The following is a 27,886-nucleotide window of genomic DNA, read 5'->3' on the forward strand; positions in this document are numbered from 1 at the left end:
TGGGTGATCTCTCTTTCTTTCTGTTAAATTCATATTATGAGTAAAATATTTTTTCCCATTATATTTTCCAACTGATTGTTAGTATAAGTGAAAATTATTGCTTTCATATCTTGTTATTCCTCTAAATTCTTTGTTAGTTTTAATAGATGTTAATTGATTCTCTCAGATTTTCTAATATCATTTGCAAAGAATGATAATGCTCTCTCTCCCATTCTAATGCATGCCACATTTCTTTAACCCATTTTACTAACCCATTTTACTGGCTAGATTCTCCAAAACAGTCTTGGACAACAGGGGTGTCCGTGGGAATCTTTGTCTTATTACTGACTCTAACTCTGCTTTTCCCAGAGTATGTTTCACAGAATGCAAACACTGGCAGATACCCCTTGAGAAAAGTTCAGACTACATATTCTTAGACAGTCCCAATGCACATGAGCATGTTAAAAGCTCTAAGTTGTTGTTGTTGGGTTTTTGTTTGTTTGTTTTTTGGTCTTTGCCTAATATAGCTTTGGTACTGAATTTTATGTAGTACATTATCAGCTTGGTAATTTGAGTAGGTCCTAGAGGATCAAAATACAAACAAAATGTTTTGTAGTAATATAGCACTGTGGTTTTATGCAAAAACTCTGAATTCTTCTAAGCCTTATTTAATTTATTTAAGGCTTCTCAATGCTTATTAGTGTAGAAACTATAAACCATTGTATTTTGATTTTTTTTTTAACGTTTATTTATTTTTGAGACAGAGAGAGACAGAGCATGAAGTGGGGAGGGGCAGAGAGAGAAGGAGACACAGAATCAGAAGCAGGCTCCAGGCTCCGAGCCATCAGCCCAGAGCCCGACGCGGGGCTTGAACTCATGGACCGCAAGATCGTGACCTGAGCTGAAGTCGGACGCTTAACCGACTGCGCCACCCAGGCGCCCCAAAACCATTGTATTTTGAATGTAAGGAATCATATGCATCATTGGTCACTTTGGTACATTTTACTCTCAAAAGAAACTACCGAGATTAAAAAACTAACTTAAATGGAAAGATGGGTATCAGGAAATCACTCTGGCCTCTCTCCCTCTCTTCCTTCACTGTTTTATGCACACACACACACAGCCAACAAACCGAACAAATAAAACATTCCAACCAACAGACCATAAGTTACCGTTTTCTTTCATTACAGGCTTCCTTATTTTTTTTTAAGTTTATTTATTTTGAGAGAGAGAGAGAGAGAGAGAGAGAGAGAGAGCACATTCATGTGCATGGGCAAACAGAGGAGGAGCAGGGAGAGAGGAAGAGAGAGAATCCCAAGCATCCTTTGCAGTGTCAGCACAGAGCCAAGTGTGGGACTTGGTCTCACGACCCTGAGATCATGACTTTTGCTGAAATCAAGAGTCAGACACTTAATGGACTGAGCCACCTAGGTTCTTCTGTACAGTTTTCCTTATTAACCCTGCGTCCCTTCTTTTAATACTTCTCTGTTGTTCCTTCTCGCCTCCTTACCTTTGTCGCAACATGCGCGAGCATGTGTGTGCGTACATGTGTATGTGTGTGTGCTTGTGCATGAGCATGCGTGAGTCTCCAGGAAAATTTCCACCATCCCTCTTTTGCTGTTGCAATTATCAGTTAAAAATTACTGTTATCATTGTTGATGAAAATCAAGTGAATATTAGAGATTACTTGCAACAAGAAAAGGGAGGAACACTTGTTTTTAAACTTACCTTTACCACGTAAAGTAATACATGTTATGTTTTCACATGAAATTAAGACCTAATACCGGATTGGTGACAATAACCTCCAAAGACCTTGAAAAAGCTCAGAAGTCCTGTTCAGAATTCTCACAAATGTCTCATCTACTTTGCTTTCTCTTCCAATTAAGTCTATTATTCCCAGAGCATTTAAGAATAATAAACTATCTTTTATTCAATTTAACTTTCCATTTGCTTTAATTACTAGTATTGAAACAGTTTTGCTTTCTGTTATATTTCATTGCAAGTCTTGCAGCTATGCTATAAAGCTAAATTAAGGCTTTTATAGATTTTTTTTAGGATGAACCTGATCCTTATTTATTGCTTCTAGGGTAATATTCATCTTAAGTTTTAAAAAACTGACATGTAAGTAAACTCTTAGAAAATAACTCACTCAAAAATTGGTGATTTTCTGTGTGGCAAATAAAAAAAAATAACAAAGGATGGATTTGTATTTTTACAGAATTTTTTTTACTTTGTTCAATTAGGCCATTTTTGTGGGTATGAATTTATTTATTTATTCTTTTAAAAAAGTTTTTTCATGTTTATTTATTTTTAAGAGAGAGAGAGACAGAGTGCAAGTGGGGGAGGGGAAGAGAGAGAGGGAGATACAGAATCTGAAGCAGGCTCCAGGCTCAGCACAGAGCCCAACGTGAGGCTCAAACTCGACAAACTCTGAGATCATGACCTGAGCTGAAGTCAGACTCTGAACCAACTGAGCCACCTAGGCATCCCTGGGTTCTGAATTTAAATCACATTTCAAGGTTAATATAGAATTACAGAAATTCAGTGTTACCTTAGCTTAATTGTTATCCAATGATTTTAGTCATATATTTATTTTTCATTTTTAGTAAAATTTCTTTAATTTCTGGAGTTGGAATTCTAATGTTTAGAAGAATAGATCCCTGACTTTATGTTAAATGAAATGGTATACTGATTTTTTTTTTTTTTTCGGGACATGGTAGGGGGTGGTTTCTGGCAAAATGCCGTTTTCATTAAATAGATCTATGAGAAGAAAAATTCATTATTGCTAATGAATGCAGGGATTTTACTTACTGGAAGTAGTCAAATAGTCTGGTACAAAAATGCACATTGCATTATGAACCATAACATTGTGAGGTTTGTAATATAAGAGCTGCTAAATATATTTTAAATATCACAAAGTCTGTGCTTCTTCCCTGGAGCATGCTCTTTGTTATACCCTGCTTCTCATATTCTTATCTTTTTCATGAGGAGTGAATCTCAATAAAATCTATGGATTGTGTTATGTTTAAAGGCTATTTACTGAACCAATATTTTCACAGATAAGATCAATAATATATGTGTAAACCTTTGAAATTTAGATTGGAGAGGAAGCTGCCTAATAAAACTCTGGTACCGAATTTTATACAACTTCTTACCAGCCTTTTAATTTTATATTCGGGTCCCGAAGGATCAGAAGACAAACTGAACACTTCTGAAATTATCTGGATTTAGCCCGGATGGTTTGATGTAAAAACTCTGAATGCATTTAAGGTTTATGTATTGTGAAGGCACTGTGTAATGGTTACTCATTTTATTTCTTTGTTAAGAACCTTTGTCTAATGTTAAAATTTTGAATGAAAGGCTTGATGTTTATATCTATTTAGTTGGACCATTAGTTCAAGATACAGACTAAGGAAGTGCTATAGTTCTAAAGCATGTTTCATCTGATGATTTTTTTACAGAGTTGGTATCTAATGCGGTATTTGTAAGGCCATCAGTTATCAAACCACGTAAGTGTTAAATTCCTTTTGAAGCTTTCAAGAGGTATTTTAATTAAGTTTTCAAAATTGCTTTTGGATCATCTTCACAATTCTTTAGTGCTTTATTTCCATTAACAAAATAGTAATTAAAATTAAATTTTAAAGGAAATAACCACAGTAGGTCAGACTTTTATTAACTTGAGGTAGATAATGAATCTGTCCTATATAAAAACTGAACTAAATCTGCTGAGAGGCTGGGGATAGTATATTTTAATTAAGGTAATCCTTGTTTGCATCTAACAAACAGCATTGCCACTTAGAAATTTAAGATCTTAGTGATGCATATTAGTACATTACCTCAACAATCTCATAGAGATTTAATACTTGTATTTGAAAGAGCAATTTGTCATAAATTAAGAGCATTTGCATAGTAAATTTCAAGGATGTTATTCTTTGCAGAGTTTTCTATAATTAAGGAATGCATTAAACATTAAAATTTTACAATTTTTGTAGTCCTAGGAAAGCTTGCTTTGTTATTAAACTGAGCCTTATTTTCAGCTACGCATAACCCTATGGAAAAGTCTGGCCTTAATAAAGACATAATGAATGTACTGTCACTAAGATTTTTTGCCCTCTTAAATCTTGAGCGAAGGTTTATGCATTTAAAGAATGTTTTATCATGCAAAATGCGGCTCTGAAGACATCTATTTACTTGGATGGAGAGTATTTAATCATTTAAAAAGTAGGCCAAAGAGACTTAACCCAACCATACCGCTAAGTAGTTATAAACTGCATCATATATAAATGAAGTGTTCTCTAATTGGGGGTATGGGTAGAGTCTTTCTTTAGTTAGCAAAGTGTTTCCAGTATTAATATCTACTTTAGTTAAAGGAATTAAAAAGCCCGTTTTAATTAAGAATGACAACGTTATTCTCAAGGTTCCTTTTATTTTGATGGTTAACAAGATAACTTCAGCATTTGCATTTTATTGATCCAGAGAGAATGATTTTATAAAATATAGTTTAGGATAAGGTTCAGCAGCCCAGTTCACCTGTGGTCATATGGATTTTTGACTTGTGGTGAAAGTGTCTGTCACTTAGACATTTTTGCCTGGAGATTACCTTAGGATATGAAAGGATGTGTTCCTCGGAGAGGAAGGATTTTATACCTTATTCTGTTTACCTTAGACTGCTCTGTATTCTTCCCTCTCGTTATCTTCTCTTGTGAACCACCTCACTTCCTTTTGTTTTTCCAACCAGGAGGAAAGGATGTAGAGGGTCTTTGTCACCAGTAGCTACAGAGTTCATTGGCTCAAGCTTACAGTAATTTTTAAAAATTTCCTCTTGGCAGGGAATGCAAATGTTTATTCAGCATTCACTCAGTGAATGTCTTCTATCAAAGGACTAATTCAGGTTACGTGGGTGTGGACACTATGGCTCGTGATTTTTAACTCAGCACTGCATCAATTCTAACAATAATTATAAAATATTCAGATTCTTAGTTTTATTGTATATCAGAGCCAGTATGGAAGATGATGTTTCAAGCTGCTTTCATAATTTACAGATTTCTATGCTGTTCATATATATCATCATCATCATTATATAATTAGCTAAAAGAGTCTAATAGTGGTAATATGTTAAAATTAGTTATACCTAAGAAATAATAGTAATGAAAGAGGATGTTTGAATTCTTTCTTTCCTTAGAAGAGCAGGTTAAAGTTGTGGAAATAGGCACCTGAGGACAGTAGGCTGTGAGTTCAAATCTCAAAATTGTAATTACTGGCTGGGTGATCTTGGGTCTGAAGTTCTACATTTGTACATTGGGATGTATGAATTTTGTTCAGTTGCAGCTCCCACTTTCCTTAACTTTCAAAAGTTATATTGATTTGAAAGCTCTGGTGGTTTCATTGACAGCATTGTGGTGAAGATCCCTCTACCCCTCAGTATTCACAAGTTGGAAAAATTAAAGCCCGGAAAGATGAAATGATTGATTGCGGTAAAACACTAAATAATTTAAAAATGAAAATGAGTAGTGGATGCAGATAAGACTTATCCAGGTCACTCAGTCCTCGGGTTGAACCAAATGTTCCCTCGGGGGATGGAGCGCTGAATTTTACCACTGGGACTTCGGAGGAATTGCCCAATTGTCCTTCAGGGCAAAGAATCTACAGCCTGAGGTCTAACATTAAAACCACTTTCAGGCTATTTTGTTATCTAGGTTGCATTGTATTCAATGCTCAGTAAAGCCTAGTGATTGGAAGCTGGTCAGTGAAGATAGTGAATTGTGAGTGACCAAGTCTCCACTCTGTTGTAGCTGTTAAGAGCTGGAGATAGCATCTGACACCATTCAGCACTTTCTATGTCAGGCACAAAGCATTTCACATTTACTAACCTATTTAATTATCACTACAGCCTCATGAGGTTGGCATTATTTGCACTCCCATTTTATTTATGAGAAAAGTAAGGCACAATGAAGAAAAGAAAATTGTCCACACAAGGAAGTCAGAGGACTGGGAAGCTAATCTAGGCAATCTGATACCATAGTCCAACAGCTAAATAACCTTGCTCTTCTGCCACTTATAATCTGTGGGTTATCTAGAATTGGCATAAAGGTATGTCTGAAGACCAGATCTTTCCTTCAGTGATTGTTTTAGGTTGGAAGTAGCTCTAGTGGAGGGCATACATGGGAAAGGGTCTGAGAGAAGAGCGGTGCAATAGAGTAGTTGTGTCATAGGACTTTGGAAGCAGGAGATGTGACTTTACACATTGGCTGTGCAACACCTTAGCTTGACCTCCGGATGAGCTGCTGAAGCTCTCAGAATTTCCTGCTTAGTGCTTATTAAAGTAGTGATGCTAATGTCCACTTGATGGGCTTGTCGTTCCATGTCACCCACGCAGCAGATGCCTGGTCCAGAGCAGGGGCTTTATCCACAGTAGCTGTTGTTAGAATTTACCCACTTATCACACCTTAGAGAAATAAGGGATCTCAGTTGTACTCTTTTGCCCAAAGTGTTCCTGTTCAAAAGTTAAGGTTGGCTTTATTTTTGTTAATCTTGGTGGTTTACGATGGCCCTTGTTTCTATGATATGGATTTTACAATTGTGTTTTCAAATAGATATAACTTTCTCTTCTGGTGCATCTATTTGACCACATGACAGGGTAATAAGCATCTGTGTGAGACTGGAGGTTCAATGAAAAATCCCAAGATATTTATATGAGGCACTTATTTGCAGTTAATCTCTAAGATAACACTTGGTGGGAATTAGTACTGTTTATGTTGATTTTGGAAGGACAGTCCTAACATAGTAGGTTTTCATTTGGAAAGAGGAGAGGAAGTATTGTTTTTTCATTTCAAGAAATATTTAGAGAATACCTACCATGTGCCAGATACTGTGTCTGGGTAGAGTGAATACATTTCTTTTTAAGAAGTCATTAAGCAATTGATGGAAGCTGTTTGCAGTGTAACACAATTACAGCTGTGTTGAGGTGGATTGTGATCCCTAGCAGACAGGAAAGAGTGCCAGGGGTTGAAGGAGGGGATGACAGAATTGGCCTATGTATTTACTGCATATAATGTAACTACAACAATATGAGCAGAATCCAAACCCAAATCATGTTGTATTAGAATCTTCCTATATTGGGATGCATGGATGGCTCCATCGGTTAAATGTCCACCTCTTGGTTTCAGTAAGGTCATGATGTCTCAGTTTCGTGGGTTTGAGCCCCGACATTAGGCTCCATGCTGACTGTGGGGAGCCTGCTTGGGATTCTCTCTCCTCATCTCTGTCTGCCCACCCCCCACTTGCATAGTTCTGTCTCTCTCAAAATAAATAAACTTAAAAAAAAAAAAGAATCTTCCTGTATTTATAAAGTGTTTTGAATGTGTTGACTATTTTGGACCTTTTTCTATTATACATAATTTGTATTATGCATATATTATATGGTCATTGGTATATTTTGCCTCACCCATAGTGTCATTTTATACTAACTTGGTATGATCAGTGTATAGGAGCTTATCTTCAGAGAGACGTTATTAATTATTTTCATGTATATAACAAAGACACGGACACTTCTCTTGAGCAGTTTAGAGTTTAAATCAGACAGTAGTAAGACCAAAACACTCTATAAATATCAAACAGGTACCTACATTGAATAAAACATTTTGTATTTCCAGAAATGTCACTTACCTACTTTAATCAGCATGTGTGCTAGTAATTTTTGCTTCTGTTTCTGCAAAAACAGAAAGAACTAATGATTCAGTCCTAATGGGGAAAGAGCAAAGATGTCACAAAATCACACAGTTCTTTAGTTTTTTTTCATACTTCTTATTAGGATTATGCTCTTTATCCATGATTGCTGCTCTAAAATATTAACCTTTAAAAAAGTTCATTGCAAAGTCAGTTGTAGCTCTGTGTCCTGCCCAATTACAGCATTCTGAATGTTTATACATCTTTGGGAATCCCCAGCTGGTCTACCTAACTTCCCTGAAGGGAAAGAAAAATTCCAATCATTGTTCCCCCCTTCCTGCTTTTGTTCCCAGAGAGAACAGACCTGTTCATCAAGAGCAAACACATGGAGGTGAGAGATCAGTGAAATTGTAGGACAAAGCAGCCAAGTTCTGCTTTGTTGGTCATTATCAGAAGGAGTGAGCCCTACAGTTTCCAAGAGGTGTCTCGCTGTCTGCCGAAGATGTGTGTGAACTGTCAGTTGAAAGCATTGAAAGTGTTCCATTAGTAATGAATTATGGGAGTAATTTCATTAATTTCTTTACCTCAGTCAGTACATGTTAGTGTAAGTTGCTCAACCAAACATCAAAAGAACCAGTGCATTGTAACCTTTTAGTCTTTTACTATGTAACCAGGAAGAGCAAAGAAATAAATTAGCTTAACGTTCCTTTAAAAAAAAAATGACTGGAGATAAGCAGTGGACATAATTTTTCCTGTTTTTAATTTAATAGCAGGTTTATGGTTTTATGCAAAACCATTCACATTACATTTGACCCTCTGGGAGCTGCCTGGTTTTTTTTTTTTTTTCCCTTCTTCTTCTGTGGGTATAATTTTGAGTCTTTAATAATCTGTTGTTAAATCCGGTCTGAGTTTGATTAATGAATTGTGATGAGCCAGTGCATTAATTTGCAGGTTTGGTCTAATGCCCTAAAAGGCTGCTTTGTTGTGAATGTTATTAATGCTAAACTCCTCAGGAGGAGCCATGGGATGGCAGTGTGCCCCAAATAATGGACAAGCTACATCTTTGGGAAATCCCAATGAGGGAATGATAGCTCTACAAGTGACTACAGAACTATGTTATTGAAGGAGAAAATCCTGACTAAGCTTCATGTCTTAGAACAGGGGGCTGCAGCCCAAGGGTTCCCTGGGTGGAATTTAGGAGAGCCTGTGGATTTAGATAGTAAAACAATTCTTTACTTTCCTTAAGCTCTAACTGAAATTTCACATTCTGTTCAATTATAAATGTAGGCACCAGACTGCAGAATTATTAATAGTGTCTGTGACTTTGTCATCAATAAACATCACAGATATTTTTATAACACAGGGTTACAAGTAGCTCAGCAGGCCATTTGTGCTCATCACTGCTTCAAAATGATAGTTGTTCTTGGGACAGCTGCTGGATCTGGTTATTTAATGTGTTAGGAAAGAAATGCACATACCACAAATTGTAAAAATGATAACCATACTTCAGTGTAATTGGCTACATTTGTACTCTTATGTTAGACATTTAAATACATGATTCTGAGAAGGGGTCTATGGCCTCCAAATGGTGATGAACTCCTCTTTCTAGAGTGGCTGTTGTCTTTGCTGCCATTTTTCTCTTTGGTAAATTGATACTTTACCTCTCCCCAGAGCTCTTTTCAGGAGCAGGTCCAAGGTCCGGATGTGTTACCCACGTGGCCACATGGTAGCAATGAGTACATGGTGCTAACATTACCAACTTCTCAGTTATTCCCTTACTTTCCTCCTTCTGGGTTCCTGGAAGCTATGGACTGTTTGTCTTTATTCGCTGATGATTTCTCTCACACATATTGTACTGTTTGATACATAGTAGGCACTTAGAAAATATTTAATGAATGAATGATAGTTTAGGTGGAAATCATTTTTCCCCCCATTGGAATGAATCTGGGTTTTCAAATCATTTTTTAAAATGAAATAAAAATCTGGCATCCACATTCTAAAGAATTTATTGCATTATAAAAGGTATTTATAAAGCATTAGGAATGCTCATAGGAACTAATATTAACCCGTTTATTGTCCAGCAACTCAGCTTATCAGGGAACTGTAGACTCTTGTAACTGATTTTTAAAAAGTATTGTTATCATTAAACAAAGAGAACTGGAATTCTTCAAAAGCAAATATAGCTGCAGAGAGATAAGAAAATTAGATTAAGGAAAGAGATTAGCATGTGTGTTGGGAGTGTGTATAAGTGTGTGGATGTGTCTTTTGTGTGTGTCTCTGTGTGTAAAGAGACCCAGTCCACATGAGAGTCTTTAGAGCTTTAAGTTGCCTGGGAGATTATTTTTCAATTTAATTTAACAAGTATGGAAACTGAAGCACAAAGAGGTTAAATGATCAGTGACCTCCTAATTGCTAAATCCAATAAAGCCTTTCCAGACCTTATCTTACTTGACCATGCTATTGCATTTATGTTGTTTACCTTTTACTTTTTCTGGAAGTCTATGCATATGGTGTTTGCACCACCCAGAATACCTTCCTTTCCTGCTCCTTTCTATCTCTACCCCTTCTTCCAGAAGAACACATCTGTCACACCAACCTGGTCTCCATCCCTCAGGTAGAACTTTGCTCTACTTCCGTGTTTATCAATTTGTTTCTCATTCTTGCCATCCCTAAGTAGCCTTTTTAGATATTTTTAAAAGGTCTTCTCATCCTCTCTTCCCCTATCCTCTGGTATAATTTTAGAATCACAGATATACTATAGATCTGTTTATGTACGATAGCCTTTTGCAGGGTAACATACCATTATAATATCTAAGATATTCCTACCTCCAAGAATTAATTTCACCTCTCTGGGAGTTGGATCGCTCCTGCTGAGAATGCATGCTCTTGTAGAACTCAAATGTTGCCAGATTGTGGATTCAGAAGAGATTACGAAGGGTACCAACCTCTGCCCATTTTGCTAACAGAAATTCCAGCCTTTTCTATGGGATTTCTTCCCTCCTCCAGATTTTCAGGAGTGTTTACCTGTTTTGTATGAAAGTAGGTTTTGTTCTGTCTGCCTCTTTCTACCTGTGGGGAAACTGGGAACACAGTCAGTCTCTCAAGGATGGACTGGAAAAGAATTGTCCTCCATTTTGTCCTTGGTCATGATGGTCAAGCCCCGTGAAATGCAGCTGGTGGGCAGTGAATGTCAGAGCCCTCTATTGTTGGGGGCCTGGGTGGCTCAGTCTGTTGAGCCTCCGACTCTTGATTTTGGCTCAGGCCATGATCTCAGCATCGTGGGACTGAGCCTGGCATTGAGCTCTGTGCTGAGCATGAAGCCTGCTTAAGATTCTCTCTTTCTCCCCCTCTACTCCTCTCTGACTTGCACTCTCTTTCTCTCTTTCAAATTAAAAAAAAAACAACAAAACAAAAAGAACCCTGTATTGTTGCTGCCACAACTGCTTGGTGGATGGGAAGATGGTCTCCCTTGCTGCTCTTGCTTCTGGTGGCAGGTGCCTATGTTTGCTGGCCTTTGCCTAGGTCTCTGGTAGAGTAATTGCTCAGCCACGTGTGCTTTTTGGAGATGTTAACTCTTCCGATTCCCGTCTCACACAATTATGTTCTCTAGGTATATCTAAGACACCAGGTCAACCATGCAGCTTCACAAATGTCCCAAGGTCTCTTTGTCCTCTAAGCTTGACCTACATTATTCCATCTTCCTGGGATGCTTTTGCACTTTTCAACTAGATAACTTTACTCTCAGTTACAATATGCACAGTCTATGTGTGATACCCTTCCTGTATGCTCCCATGGTGTCCTGGATTCCTCAAGTTATTATATACAGACTGCTTATTTTTCTATATATCCCATTATTGTTTAGGTTCCTTATACTCAGAAAGCATAAGGGTTGTCAGATTTAGCAAATAAAAATACAGGATGCCCAGTTAAACTTATTTTCAGATAACTATTTCCCATAATTGAATTTTTGTCTATGGAGCATACATATTTGAATGTGGGACATATATATATACTAAGAATGATTGATTATTTATATGCCATTCAAATGTGGCCTTCCATCCTGTATTTTATCTGGCAATCCTAAGAACATGTCATATGTTTTGATGCGTTCCTAGAGCCTAGCGTAGTTCCAATCATACAGGAGGCACTCTATAAATGCTTATGTAGTAGATGAATTTATTCTAGAAGCCGGTGATAGAGCAGTGAACAAAACAAACAAAAGTCTTTGCCTTCTTGGAGACTGTATTCTAGTGGGCAAATATAGATAATAAATAAGTAAGTAAATAAAGTACATAGCATGTCAGTGTGGATAAAAACTATGGAAGATAATGAGGCATAAAAGGGTTTATAACATGTCTAACATAGAGCTGCTTTTTTTTTTTCTCTTCAAACTTGCTCTATGTTCATTCTTTCTCATTTCAGCTGATAGCGACTCCGTTCTTATAGTTGGTTGGATCAAACCCCTGGAAAGTTATCCTTCCTCTTTCTGTTACACTCTTCATCCAATCTTTTAGGAAATTTTACTTGTTCTACCTTCAGAGTACACCCAGAATTGACCACTTGTTATCATCTCTACTAAAAAATCATTGGTGCAAGCCACCATCAACTCTCACCTGGATTATTGCAATAGCATCCATGATGGTTTTCCTTCTTTCACACTTGTCCTTCTATGCCCCATTTTCAACACAACCATAAAAAGAGTTTTTTAAACATTCCACTGGCTCCCTGTTTTCCTCATTTATTTATTTATTAAAAATTTTTTTAACATTTTTATTTTTGAGAGAGAGAGAGTAAGCATGAGCAGGGAGGGGCAGAGAGAGGCAGAGAGAGACAGACAGAGAGATAGAGAGATGAGAAGCTGAAGTAGGCTCTGAGCTGTCAGTGCAAAGCCCAATATGGAGCTCAAACCCATGAACTGTGAGGTTGTGACCTGAGCTGAAGTTGGACATTCAACCGACTGAGCCACCCAGGCACCCCTATTTATTTATTTTTAAATTGTTTTTAAAATTTATTTTTATTTTTATTTATTTAGAGAGAGATAGAGCAAGTGGGGGAGGGACAAAGAAAGAGGGAGACACAATCTCAAGCAGGGTCTGTGATGTCATCACAGAGCCCCACGCAGTGCTTGAACACACGAACTGCGAGATTGTGACCTAAGCCGAAATCAAAAGTCAGGTGCTTAACTGACTGAGCTACCCAGGTACCCCTAAATATCTATTTATTTATTTATTTTGAGAGAAAGAGAGAGAGTGTGTGAGCAGGAGAGGGTCAGAGAGAGAGGGAGAGAGAGAATCCCAAGCAGGCTCTGCACTGTCAGGAAAGAGCCCAGCACAGGGCTTGAACCCATGAACACAGAGATCATGATCTGAGCCAAAATCAAGAGTCATCTTAATCAGTCATCTGACTGAACCACCCACGTGCTGTGCTGTTTTCCTCATTTTAAAAAATCAGGGTCCCTAAAATGACCCTCATAGATCTTCATGATCTAGCCCCATTACTTCTTTGACCTCACCTCTTTCAACTCTTTCTCTTTAGGGTGACCAACCAACCGTCTCAATTTGTCCTGGATGCCCTGAAAGTCACACATCTCAGGAAACTTCTGAGTTCCTGGCAGACTTGGACAGTTGTTCACCCTACCCACTGTTCTAACCATATGTGCCTTTTTACTGTCCTGCCAACATGCCAGGCACATTCCTACTTCAGGCTTCTGTGCTTACTCTCCATTTTCAACAATCTTCTCCCTATATCCATGTAGCTAATTCCCTTCTACTTCCAAAGTTTTGCTCAGATGTTATTGCTTTCAATAAAGCTTTCTCAGAACACCTTATTTATAATTTAAACTCCTTTCTCACCCCCTCTTAACAGTCTGAGAAACATTGCTTAACCTGTCCCAGTATTATTTCCAGAGTATTTATTTACCTTCAACTCACTGTATAATTGGTGTATCTATGTTTATTCCTTGTCTCCTCCTTCTTGAATGTAGGCCCCATGAAGGCAGGGATCTTTGTTTTGTTTACCTATTTGTCATGAGCACCTAAGTACCTGGCTTATATTGGCACTGGATAAATATCTGGTGAATTTAACTGAAAAGGGATTGGAAGTTGTTGTTTATGGGAAGAATTGCAATGATAATGGTCAGGGATGAAAGTTATATTTATACAGAGATCTGAAGAAGTAAGGGAATGAGCTGTGTGGATCTAGGTGAAGAAACATCCAGGCAAGATGGAGAAATGTGTACAAATCTCGCAGAGCAGGAATGTGCCTGGCAGTTGTGCAAAGAGTTGTGCAGAGTTGTGCAAAGCTGTGTGGATCTAGGTGAAGAAACATCCAGGCGAGATGGAGAAATGAGTACAAATCTCACAGAGCAGGAATGTGCCTGGCAGTTGTGCAAAGAGCAAAGAGGCAGTAAGGGTAGAACAGAGTGGTCAAGATGTGGGGGTAGGAGATGAAGTAAGTGATGGGATGGCAGTCCAGATGATGTAGGCACATAGTCGTGACAAATATTTGGCTTTTATTGTGAGTGAAATGAGAAGCCAATTGGACAATTTTGTGGAGAGTGGTAACGTATTTGATTCGGCTTTAACAGCTCACCCTAATGACTGTGTTGGTAAATGGCAATAGGGAGCAAGGGCAGAAGCAGGAAGACTAGACATGAAATGGAGGTGAATCAAGAAAGAGATGATGTTGGTTTATACAAGATTAGCAGCTGGAGGTAGTGAGAAATGACCAGATTCTGGATAACTTTTGAATTGAAACTGACAGGAAATGTTGATGATCTGAATGTGAGGTGTGAGAAAAAGAAGAGTCAGGAATAATTTCTGATATTTTTAAAGTAAATCTTATTTTGCAGTATAATCATGCATACAGAAAAATGCCCAAATCATAAGTGTAGAGCATGGTGAATTTTTCTCAAAGGGACAACATTCATGTCCCTCCTCCAGCAAGACATAGAATATTACCAGGCTCTACTCTACTATTTCTCAGTCATCTTCCCTCCTCAAAGTAACCATTGTCACTGATTTTTCCCATTAAGTGAAGCACACAGGATAACTGTGTTCCCAAGTTTTGATGTCATGTTTTCATAATCTCTTAGTTCAAAGTATTTTCTGACTTCTATTTTGACTTCTTCTTTGACTGATTTCCAAATATTTGAGCGATATTCTAGTTTCCATTTGGTTACTGATTTCTTGCTTAATTCCACTGAGTCTGAGAATACATTAATGGTTTCAATATTTTGAAATATGGGGGGACTTGGGGACTCATTCTATGTCCCAGAATATGGTCAGTTTTGGTAAATGTCTCATGTTCCGTTATTAGATAATTTTACATATGTCAATTAAGTCAATTAATACATCATTTAGTCTGATTGTTCAGTGAGTAATTTTTGAAAGTTTGTTGAAGTCTCCTACTATAATTGTGGACTTATCTCTTTCTATATTTAGTTCTGTTAATTTGAAAGACTATGAATTTAAAGTGGTCACATCTTTCTAGTAGATTAAGGGTTTTTTTTTACTATTTAAAGAGTTTTCTTATTGTCAGATAAATCATACACACAAAAGAGAAATAATGTCTCAAATATATAGTTTAAAGAATAATAGAAAAATAAGAGTCTGTGAATCCACAACACGACTTAAAGATACCCTTGTTCTCCTCATTTATGTTCTTGCCTAGTTCTCTCTTACGCCACTGTCCTGAATTTTTTAATTGCCTGTGCTTTTAAAGAGTCTTATCAATGGCCAACTGACACATGAAAAAATGCTCAACATAACTCATCATCAGGGAAATACAAATCAAAACCACAATGAGATACCACCTCACACCTGGCAGAATGGCTAACAGTAACAACTCAGGCAACAACAGATGTTGGCAAGGATGCAGAGAGAGAAGCTCTCTTTTGCACTGCTGGTGGGAATGCAAACTGGTGCAGCCACTCTGGAAAACACTATGGAGTTTCCTCAAAAATTTAAAAATAGAACTACCCTATGATCCAGAAATTGCACTACTATTTATCCAAGGGATGTGGGTATGCTGTTTTGAAGGGGCACATGCACCCCTATGTTTATAGTAGCACTATCAACAATAGCCAAAGTATGGAAAGAGCCCAAATGTCCATCGACGGATGAATGGATAAAGAAGGTGTGGTATATATATACAATGGGGTATTAGTCAGCAATCAAAAAGAATGAAATCTTGCCATTTGCAACTATGTGGATGGAACTAGCGGCTATTATGCTAAGCGAAATTAGTCAGAAAAGGACAAATATCATATGACTTCACTCATATGAGGACTTTAAGAGACAGAACAGATGAACAAAAGGGAAGGGAAACAAAAATAATATAAAAACAGGGAGGGGGACAAAACATAAGAGACTCTTAAATATGGAAAACAAACAGAGGGTTACTGGAGGAGTTCTGGGAGGGGGATGGGCTAAATGGATAAGGGGCATTAAGGAATCTACTCCTGAAATCATTGTTGCAGTATATGCTAACTAATTTGGATGTAAATTAAAAAATTAAATTAAAGAGTCTTATCATAAGTATTAGTATCCCTGAATTATTGTTTAGTTTTATCATTTTTTCATCTTCATATCTGGCAGATTAGCTTTTAAATATTCTTATGAAATGCCCCTTTTTATGTTTAATGATAGTATTTACATATCTCTCCATTCTTTCTCTGTAATTTCGGAGTACTTATTTAGCAATGTAGAGTTGAATTTTGATTTTTTAATTTATTTTAAAACTTTATCATTCAGTTGAAGTATTTAGTCCATTTACATTTAATGTAATTAATGTAAGGATATATTTTGGAGTATATTTACTGGGCATCCTTTACTTAATAGAGTCTAATATGAATTACCACTTCCCAGACAATGCTAAGATTTAATAACACATTAATTCCATTTATCCCCTTTGGCTATTAGAATTACTGCTGTCATGCATTTAATCATGTATGTATTTTAAACTCCAAGGTATATTAATATTGCTTTGTAGCTAATAGTCACTTATATTTATACTCATATTTACCTTTCTGTTGCTCTTCATTTCTTCCTGCACTTCTGTCTTTCCATCTGGGGTCATTTTCCTCCTGTCTAAAAACCCCTTCAGTATTTCTTTTAATGTGGGTCTGCTGACAACAAGTGCTCTTATTTTTATTTATTTTTTTGATGGCTTTGTGTTTGAAGGATGTTTTTACTGTATATAGACTACTAAGTTGTCAAAATTTCTTTCAGCACTTCCAGATGTTATTCTGTTTTCTTCTGGCTTCCATGGTTTCTGTTCAGAACTTAGTTGTCATTGTTGTAGCTCCTTTGAAGGTAATATGCTTTTTCATCTGGCTGTTCTTATGGTTTACTCTTTGTCTTTGCCTTTTGGCAGTTTTACTATGATGTGACTAATACTCTATTTATCATACTTGGGGTTTGATATCTTTCATGTATTTTAGAAAATTCTCAGACATTATGTCTTCAAACATTGATTTGGCCCCATTTCCTCTCTAAAGTACTTCTGGAGCTCCAGTTGCACTTACATTGCACTTTTGTCATCTCCCAAGTATCTCTTGCACTTTTTTCTATATTTCCATTTTTTTTTCTTTCTTATTTGGTCTGAATATTTTCTATTGAGCTATCTTACAGTACTGATACTCATTTTACTTGTGTTTAATCTGCTCGTAAACCCTTCTGTTGACTTCTTAATTTTAATTATTGTACCTTTCACTTCTAGAATTTCCACTTATTTTTTCTAATAGATTCCATTTCCCTAGTGAAGATATGTTGTCATCTACTTTTGAATGTATTTATCTGTATTTGATAACTTTAACATCTGAATTATCTGTGGCCCTGTTTCTATTTCTTTTTCTTTTTTTCTGACTTTTTGGTATATCGGCTAATTTTTTATTGAATGCCAGACACTTAAAAAATTGTAAAGGCTCTGGATGATGCTATTTTCCTCTAGAGGTGGTTAACTTTATACAATGGTAGGCAGCTGGAATAGGAGCAGAGCAACTCAATCCAATCAGGGTATGACTGAATAGAATCTGGGTTTCAGAATTTGAAAGGCTCTAGAGTCATCTGCCTGGGTTCAACTTGTAGGCTCGGTCGTCTTGGGCAAGTTATTTAATACTTCTATTCATCACTTTTTTCATTGATAGTACAGGGAAGATAGTAGTACTTTCCTCACAGGGTGGTTAAGAAAATTAAATGAGTTCATATCTGAAAAGTACTTAGATTAGTACCTGATACATAGTAAGTGGTCAATAAGTGTTTGCTAGTGTACCTATTAATTCTTGCCCTGATCAGACAGACATCTAAGGCCAAAATCTCTCTCCATTCCTGCATTTAACAAATATTAATTGGAGTGGCTACTGATGGAGCTCAATATGTGGAGAAAGATTAGACCTTGTTAGAGGATAGGATCAGGAAATAGGGTGGAAATGTAAACCTCTTAAAAGCTTTTGCTATATTGACAAGTCAAAGATGTAATGTAAGCATCTCAGTGCTGGTCCTTTGTTATTCCAGGTAATTTCCTACATGTAATTCAGTTAGTTCTCATAATACTAAGTGGAGTTTTAAGGTGCAAGTCTTCCACTGTGGAGGTGATTTTATTTTATTTTTTTTAATTTTTTTTTTCAACGTTTATTTATTCCTGGGACAGAGAGAGACAGAGCATGAATGGGCGAGGGGCAGAGAGAGAGGGAGACACAGAATCAGAAACAGGCTCCAGGCTCCGAGCCATCAGCCCAGAGCCTGACACGGGGCTCGAACTCACGGACCGCAAGATCGTGACCTGGCTGAAGTCGGACGCTTAACCGACTGCGCCACCCAGGCGCCCCTGTGGAGGTGATTTTAAAGACTGGTCAAGTCCTTCTCAGTATCCATGAAGTGGGACTGAGGGGTGGTTAGAGAAACAAGGCTCGGCAAAAAGGAGTAAATCGTTTCTAACATTCTCTCCATTCTATCACTTGGGCTTTGTTTTACTTCCTTTTGGAGTGCTGCATTCTTGATGTAGGCTCCAGGAAAAATGTTCTATCAAACCTTGAATTAGATATCATTTCATTAGAGAAGTTCCCAACTAATGTTTCTTCTTCACTTTTACAAGAATCATCCGAGTTGGATCATTCCAGTTTGATCGGATTCAAGGTACATGATTATGCCACAGACACTGTACATGAAGCAATCTGTGTTTTGACTGGTGATAAATTGATAATCACCTAGCCGGATAAGCCAGTCCACAGAGAGGCAGTTAATATTGTGAAACTTCAATAAAGTCGGCTGTCAATGCAATAGATATTACAGGTGAACTCCTTGATCTCTCATTGTAATCCTTTGAATCTCTGTTATCCATCACTCTATAATACATTTGTTTAGGAGGAAAATAAGCTTCTAAAATCTCACCATCAAAGTAAGTCTCCACAATAACATTTCTAAATCTGACATACAAGTCTCAACAACACTGTCAGAACACTATTTAGCTATCAAATTTAGTGTGGTGATGTAAATTTGCAAGAGGATAGCAAGAGATTGAAAAGTGCTCCCCTTTGTTTTCTTGGACAATAAAAAAGTATTAGAAGCATATCCTTTTCCACTCCCCTTACCAATCAGCCATTTGAGTAACAGGTTTTGGTACTAAGCTTCTGAAATTTCCCTACTGCTATGTGTTAAGTGGTACAGAGTAAGAATTAGATTACAAAAGGTACAGCTTTATTTTTATGAATGGAAGCAAAACTCTGAAGAAGCAAATAATATTGACAGATTTTTTTTATTTAGGAAAAAGGATTAAGTTTTTTGTTTTAGTTATCTTGTACTCGGTTTCATTGTCAAAATGAGTTATCACCTCAGTAATTCTTCCTGGAGAACTTTAATCCCACAAAGGCCAAAACTCAAGAGTAAAACCAATCATGGCTCCACTTAGCATTTGTAGGGTGTTCTCTTTTAGGACGAAGACATTTACTCTTCCCGTGGTATATTTTGAATTTATATGAAAATTATAATGAATGATCTTACTGTATGTAGTTTAGTCTCCAGAGGAAAGAATTTTCTCCTATTTAATCTCAGGAAATAGGATCAGCTCTGCCAAAGTATTATAAAGCCCAAGGAAATACTTCCTATATTTAAATGAAGCATATTTACAATTGCTTACAGGGGTCTACTAATTAGAATTCCAGTGGAGAAAGCTTGGGAAGGTTTCAGAATGGTGTAACTGAATCCACTTCTCTTCTCCTGGTGGGAATTTTGAAGGGATTTCATGTAGTTTCCCTAGGAGATCAATTACAGACCTATTTTCCCCAATAATTTTTGAATTCATTATTCTCAAATATCAAATGCACAAAGGAAAATATAGCCTTTAAGCTATGGTATGAGACGTAGTGATTGAATCAAATGCTTCTTATAGTTTAGAAAAAAAATTGATTTTCCTCATCTTTATTCAGATTAGGCTGGGGAGAAGTATGGAATCAAAATCTTCTGAGGAAATGGACTTCATAACAGTAGGCTCCTTGAGGACAGGGATATGTATGGTGTATCCTAACTTTTCTTGGAATACCATGCACAATATTTTGTGCAAAATTTATATTCAATAAATGTGTGATTAAATCTACTGATTTATATTGCTTGGAAAAATACTTATCACTTAGGTATTCTAGAGCAGCTGGATCATTTTGAAAGAGATGGATTGTTTCAAGATGTGTTGCAAGTAAATCTTTAGAGTGTTTTACTTGTAGTTGACCTCTCATGCCAGTTGGACTTGCCTGGTGTCAGTAGAATATCGCTAACTAATAGGATGTTTGCTCTGGCTTTTGACCCCATCATAACCAAATTTAATAAAAGGGCTGGAAAGCAAGCAAGGCAGAAATAGGATTAAAAAAATCTTTTTTTACATATAATACATTATTATTTCCAAAAAGAAAATTATATCTAACATTGTAATTAAAGCAAATTTTCACAGACTTGTTGGAGGCTTTGTGTAATACTTTTAATCATAGTAATAAGCAGTAAGTTGAAATGCTCAGAGAAGAAATAGTATTAATAGCTAAATTTGTTGAATACTTAGATGAACCATGTTCTTAACCTTTAGGAGTAGTGCCTTCCAGAGATGGGTCACATTTTCCTTTTTTTTACTTTAATAAGGTGGCCAACTGTATTTTAGGCCCCGCTTAATTTCTTTTAGTCCTAGGTATGTAAGGCTATGGTAATTTTCATAGTTATGTTAAAGGTTTTGAATCTTTTAATAGCATTTCATCAAATGCTTGTAAGGACCTGACAAAAAATTCTGTGCCCCATTTACCTTGTGTCTCTAAACCACATTCAGTTCTTCATTCTGGGACATCTTTAGTCATTGGACTCTGAGGAATTTGGAGAGCTCACCGAGGCACTTCATTTTGTTAAATGCTCCCAGTGAGCCTCCATGTGGTATGTGGAATTTCATTAATTAGGAACTCAATGTCATTGCATTCAGACAAGGCCAGTCTAGAGGGCAGGATTTCAGAGGAAGGATTTCACAGAAAGGAGGATACTAGAATACCCAAAGGAAAAACATAGAGGTAATATGCCAATATTGCTGTTTACCACACAGAAGATGAGCTTCAAAGAATTTTCAAACCATTTTAAACCTATTAGTATAAAAAAGCTCATGGATAAATAAATTTATTGGATTTGGCGAAGACATGCGGCTCCTACATCGTGACACACGGTGACAAAGCTGTGGGCAGATAAACAAGAGAGCAGAAGTAGTCACTTCTCTCTCACTACGGTCTGAGGCTGGTGCATAGTAAGCGTCCAATTAACTTTCGGTGAGTGGATGAAAGAACTTGCTCTAAAGAAAGATTTTTTTAGGACATTAGAACAAAATACCAAAAACATGATCATCTCAAAAGAACATTAACTCTGGATTTACTTGTGCAAAGGAGAGGGACAGTGCCAGGGCAATGGGGACAAGTGATAAAAAATGCTTGCTCCCTCAAGAGTCAGTGTGCCCATTCACCAGCACACTTTACAGTGTAAAGGAGGCTGGTATAAATGGGGACCTGTGGAGCCAATTAAGCTTTTGTTTGAATTTTTAAACTGTTTTTGCTTATTTGCCTCCTACCTTCAACCGTACTGCTATGTAAAAACAGTGGGGTGAGATAATCTTAGATGAGTCACTTGCCTTTGGGTTTTTCATCTTTAAGGAAATGGGGTTGAACAGGTGAGACTTGAATTTTTTTTGGTCTATTATCTTGAATTTTTTTCTTTCTTTCCCTTTCTATCTTACTTGCAACTTACCTCCACTCACTTGGTTTTATTTTTTATTTATTAAAAAAATATTTTTTAATGTTTATTCATTTTTGAGAGACAGAAAGACGGAGCATTGGTGGGGGAGGGGCAGAGAGAGAGTGAGATACAGAATCCGAAGCAGGCTCCAGGCTCTGAGCTGTCAGCACAGAGCTGAAGTGGGGCTTGAACCCATGAACCGTGAGATCATGACCTGAGCTGAAGTTGGACGCCCAACCGACTGAGCCACCCACGCGCCCCTATTTTTTATTTATGTTTTAGAGGCTCACCCCCATATTGAAAATCTCCAGGAGAATATACTTATGCTTGTCTTTGCCGTTTACTATTTGAGTAGAGCCCAGGCACTGTGAGGTCACACCATTAACTTGTAAATTTCTGTCTGATGGAAAAAAATAATCTCAAAGATTTAATTAATTACCCTGAGGACAATAACCAGTTTTGTACCTAATGTGACAGTTTTACTCTATCATTCCTTTATCAGATTGCCTGTAAACCCCAATTCCTCAACTGCTCTTTGTTTTTATCTTTTATTCAAATATAATTAACTTATAGTGTTATATTAGTTTCGGGTGTGCAATATAATGATTCAACAATTGTATACATTTTTCAGTGCTCATTAAGATAAGTGTACTCTTAATGCCCTTTATGAACTAACTGGGTTGTCTGTATGTTGGTATACATAGAGTTTCTGGTTTTAAAAATTACCTGCAAATAGAGCACAGAAAGAAAATGAAGGATTGATTGGGGTGTGGGAGTGATGTACATAGGGACAGTTGAAGAAAGACCAATTCCCTGGTCCCTTCTTTTAAGGAATTTAAAAAGATGAAGAATGGGGGCACCTTGGTGGCTCAGTTGGTTAAGCATCTAACTTGGACTCAGGTCATGATCTCGTGGTTTGTGGGTTTGAGTCTCACATTGGCCTCTGTGCTGACAGCTTGGAGCCTGGAGCCTGCTTCATATTCTGTCTTGTCTTTCTGCCCCTCCCCTGCTCATGCTCTGTGTCTCTCTTTCAAATATAAAATAAAACATTAAAAAAAAATAAAAATATGACGAATGGATTCCCCAACAGGAGAGACAGAGCAATGGATTCCTTTCTGTAGTTCAGATGTTATATAATCTTTCTAGAAAGACCTGTGCGAATCTCAACTCTGGAAGTTCTCAAGCAGGAGGTCTTCCCCCACCTGCGTCCCGTTTCCTACCCTCACTCACACACCTGACAGAGAAGCAGCCTGCTCCTCCCTTCTAGGAATTTGGGACAAGATTCCCAAGATGGAATGGTCTCGAGATATCAATTGGCTACCATCATCCCTCAGCTAACATGTGTCTCTATTTGTTTCTCCAGGTTGAATAAGGATGTGCTTTTCCTTGTTTTAGGAACTACCTTATTGGGACAAGCAGCTGTTGAGTTATATGATGGGGAAGAAGGGTTATCAAGTTTATTGGTCTGAATTCTCACTTTTTGAAAGCAATTTATCCTGTAATTACTGCAGATATCAGTTCTAAGTTTCATAAAGTTAAGCTTATTGAATGTTGGGGCATTATTTCCAGTGAGCCCTGGACTGTGTATGGAAAGATGAATGTGACATCTGAGAAGCAATTCCTTAAAAAAATTATGAATAGCACTTTATTGTATGTTAGGAGCTTCGTGGATTTTTTAAAAAATGTATTTTCAAAAATTAAATTAAAAAAATATAAGTTAGCTATATCCCCCAGTGAATTAGGAAACTCATGCGTTTGATAATAATACTGTTTACTTGGGACTAAAATAGTCCCCAGTATCCCTAATCCTGGATCTTACTGTATCCGGTCATGGTGGAATATTAATGGGGCATCATTAGAACTCTACCAAAGAGTCAACAACTACAGCCAGGGGTCCAAACAGAAACGCTCAGGTAGTCTCGGTAAAAGAGGTCTTGGCATGCAGAAGATGTTCAATAAACGTTTATTGAAAGAATAAACCCAAGGAAACTGCTCACTGCATGGTGGAGATGAGGAGGTTTCTGCCCATTTTCTAAGACATAGCAAAAGTAAGCAATTACTTCATGCAGGGAACCACAGCATAGCAGGATTGACATGGGTAAACTAGGTGCCCAAGGTGTAGCTCAGCCTCTGCTATAAACTTGTGTCTGCAGACAAGTTATTCTAACCTCTGTGGGCCTCAGTTTCCTCTCTGTAAAAGGAAGTGGTTTCCAAACTGTGGTTTTCCTTTTTCAAACCAAATCTTCTGAAGAATTCTAATATATACAATAGGAAGAGTAGACCCTCTTGGGTTGAATCAGGGAAGGCAGACTGTATCCCGGCCGGCTCTACCTCCCCCGTCACCCCCACGGTACACAGTTTGAAAGCAATTGGACTTCATCTGTGAGGTCCTCTCTGGCCATGGCATTTGTGGGCAGTGTTAATACCAGTGTTACAAGCAGCTGTCTGGAGGTCAGTAGAGGGTACTTGAGGACATATTTTGAGAAGTATTACTTTAGAGTGTCATCTTCTCCCCTCAAACCTATTCTGGCCCCTGTAGTCTCTAAGTCACTTGACGACGTCACAATCTACTTTGTCTCTTACACCCAAACCCTGGGAGTTATCCAAGACAGCCCCCTCGGTGCCCATAACCACTAAGTCACTAACTGCTCTCGGTTTTCACCTGTGACTATTTCTGAAACCTACCATTTCTTCTCCAACCCCGTTACCACCCCCAGGATTCAGGTCTCTATCCTCTTTCTCTTGGACAATCACAAAAAGCCCTGACCAGTCTTCCAACCTCCAGTCTCAGTCCGCTCTCAGAAGAGCAACTCCTTAAAAACTCTTTTCATTGCTTTCCATGGCCTAAAGGACAATCCCAATTCCCTTGGAAGGCATGCAGGCCCTTCATGACTGGCCTTACCCATTTCCCTACATTCTATTCCTATTTACCATCTTGTACTTGGTGTTCTAGCAGTATCAAACTGCCCGAAGTTCTTTAGATCTACCGTGTAGTTTTACACCCTTACCCTTGGGTCCTAGTGATTCTCCTCCTATCTTGCCCTCTACCTCTCTTTTCTGTAGCTCATTTATAATCTTTCTTTAAGAATTTGTGCAAGTGTCATCCCTATAGAAAGCGAGATAAAGGTCTCACTTTGTCTGTTAAGACTCTGCATGCTGCTACCACATTATATTAAAATGATCTAGATAGATATAGTTCCTCCACCAGATTGTAATTCATTGGAGACTGGTATTATTTCTTTTTACACCTCTTATTCCCTAGTGTCAAATACAGTGCCCATGAGGTTCTCAGGAGGCAGCCTGTCATGGGATTATCTCTGGTCTCAACATATCAGCTCGCTGATTTGGTTTCACATGAGATTAATCAAGAGATGTAAGCGGCCTCAGGGGCAAGGGAAGGGCTAATGTAAAGTATAATGCTTTCAAAATTTAAAAACCACTTTTTAATAGGAATATTATTCTAGTATTTTTTTTTAATTTTTTTTAACATTTATTTATTTTTGAGACAGAGAGAGACAGAGCATGAATGGGGCAGGGTCAGAGAGAGGGAGACACAGAATCTGAAAGAGGCTCCAGGCTCTGAGCTGTCAGCACAGAGCCCGACGCAGGGCTTGAACTCACGGACCGCGAGATCATGACCTGAGCCGAAGTTGGCCGCTTAACTGACTGAGCCGCCCAGGCGCCCCTATTCTAGTATTTATCATAAAGCTATTGAAAGCTTTAGAAGTTCTCTTTGCGTTTCCTTTTAATAAACTGCATCACGTAAGAAGTGAAAAGTCGAAACACACAAGTGAAAGATGGTGAGTAAATTTACTCAAGTAAACCTTTGGGTATTTTGAGCAAATCACCCATTGTTCCTTTGTCCTCACACGAGCCTCATGGAGGTGAATGCCTACCATGTCCCCCAACCCTGTTACACCTGAGAATCAGGAAAGTGAACTTCGTCAGTATATAATTCTCTTCTTTCCTTGTCCAGGACCAAGGCTACCTCTAGCCTATATGGCTCACACCTTTGTGTGAATGAGGAAAAGGCAACCTCTCTGCAGCTCCAAAGGCCCAGGGCTCAGCAACAGAATCATGACTTTGTGTTAAGACACAGGTGCCTGTCCTCTAGGCAGATGGCTCCCTAGGAAGGGAAGCTGGATTTGAGCGCCTCTACCAGGCACCTTTATGAAGTGCACAGACTCACCCTGCCTAAGGCAAAGAGCCATCTTCGTCCCCAAAGATGTTCCCATCTCCTCCTTGTCCCCAAAGGATAATCCGTGGCTGCCAACTAAGCAGGAAAATGAATAGTCATGATCTTTCTGAAGAGCATTTTGGTGGGCTTTCTTCTAAGTCTAGCTTGCCATTTTGAGGGGGCCAGATAGTGGCATTCTGTGGTACTTTGGGAGCTGTGACCCAGAGAAATCCCTTCTTTGCGTAGAATTGTCGTTTTGTATAGCTCATTTTGCTAAGTGACAAAGCTGATTCTGTCACAACATAAGCCAAACAAAATGGTGATCGCTGGCTCATGTGTGAGGGATCTCCTCGTTTCGGCGCACTCTGTGGTAAGCATTATTCACGAGCAGTTAATTATTGGTCTTCATGCATAAAATGAATGTGACATTTGAGACAGATGTTTATTGATTGTTACATATATATTTTTTTCAAAACTCCAGCTACTGAAATTGGCTACAATTACCATCACAAAGCACAGCTTTTGTACATTCAGGGTTTTATCCTGATCTCTGACCTGTAGGAACAGCATGCAGGTGTGGTGATAGGCACATGGACATACTTTTCTGTCTATTGACAGCAGGGATGGAGTTTCTTGAACAACTGTGCTCAGGCTGAAACAACTGCTGAGTTCCACCAGGGGCTGCTGTTGAACTTCTAAAAAAAATCATATTTTGGAGAAGAAGTGGGGGGTGGTGGTGGATGGGGAGGGAGGGATGGGAAGGGGGGAAGAGGAATAGAAGGAAAATCTTGGAAGAAAACCTGACATTTCTGTCTAAGGTGGAGCATGCTTTGCTGATGCCACACGTGGAGTGTTTCAGAAGTGTCAGTAATAAATACTTCTATCAGAAATCTTCCCATTCTATATCTCTGCATATTATACCCCAAGGAGAGTCATACAAAGACATAGCTGTCAGGGTCTAATTTTGGATCTGAAAACTATGGCGGTTGTCAGGCATCATTTCCCATGTGTGATATTTATCTCGTCTCACAAACAAACTGAGTGCAGAGTTTTTAATTAATTTCCAAGTGTCTCCCATGATAATTTCCCCCCTTAATATATTAATACGATGATTTAAACCTTCATTCAGACGCAGACTTTTGGTTGGAAATCACTAAAGGCTTAGACAGTGTTTAGTATTATCAATAAGTTACACGTTCGTGGGTTTGCAGGGAATCAATAAAGTTGCCCTTTCCTCATTTTATTTTTAGAGGCATCAGTGGGATTGTATCTCTTTTAAGTATATTAAGGAAATCACGAGTGAGCTGATTTTGTTATTTTTCTTCTTGTGATTGGAGGCAGTTCTTAGGCTGCTCCTCTTACTGCTTGTGCTTAGAGTTACTTTAAGAAAAGTTCTTGATTTGATGATAAGGGAGTGAATTTTCTTCTGTAAAGTATTCCCTTCAGAGAAACTTTTTTTTTTTAAATAAAGGAGCCAGAAATAGACCATGGAAAGGGGCATATCCCTGAAATGTACAAATCAATGGGGGGCAGCAAGTATATTTACCTCTTCTTTCCCTGCCCAATCTCTCTCCTAACAGAAAATATGGAATAAAAAGCATAGCATCATAAAAATTCTAAGGACGGAGTAGGTTGGAGTTATAACGTATGTTTCTTAAATAGCATATTTTTAAAAAGAAATGAAAATAAAATTTATGTCTTCCAAAGGAAGAATTTATTTATTTATTTTTGACAATGCTTATCTCTTTATTTATTATTATTATACTCTTAGCTAAAAGGTTGCTTCAAATTTCACAAAGGTTTTTTTCTCAGTTCACCTTTA

At 37.8% G+C, this 27,886-nt stretch overlaps 1 protein-coding gene across 2 annotated transcripts in view; it reads left to right on the forward strand.

The window, feature by feature from the left end:
* The window catches only part of RWDD3 (RWD domain containing 3), a 91,294-nt gene that overhangs the window by 50,983 nt on the left and 12,425 nt on the right, over positions 1-27,886 (forward strand). The window contains exon 6 of one of the 2 annotated variants that reach the window (XR_006296667.1): positions 3,441-3,488. The exons of the other annotated variant lie outside the window; for it this stretch is intronic. The gene's annotated coding sequence lies outside the window, so the exon portion shown is untranslated. The remainder of the gene's footprint in view (positions 1-3,440; positions 3,489-27,886) is intronic. 2 annotated transcript variants of the gene reach the window in all.

The sequence above is a fragment of the Prionailurus bengalensis genome, chromosome C1 (genome assembly GCF_016509475.1).
Source record: "Prionailurus bengalensis isolate Pbe53 chromosome C1, Fcat_Pben_1.1_paternal_pri, whole genome shotgun sequence".
NCBI classification, from domain to species: Eukaryota; Metazoa; Chordata; class Mammalia; order Carnivora; family Felidae; genus Prionailurus; species Prionailurus bengalensis.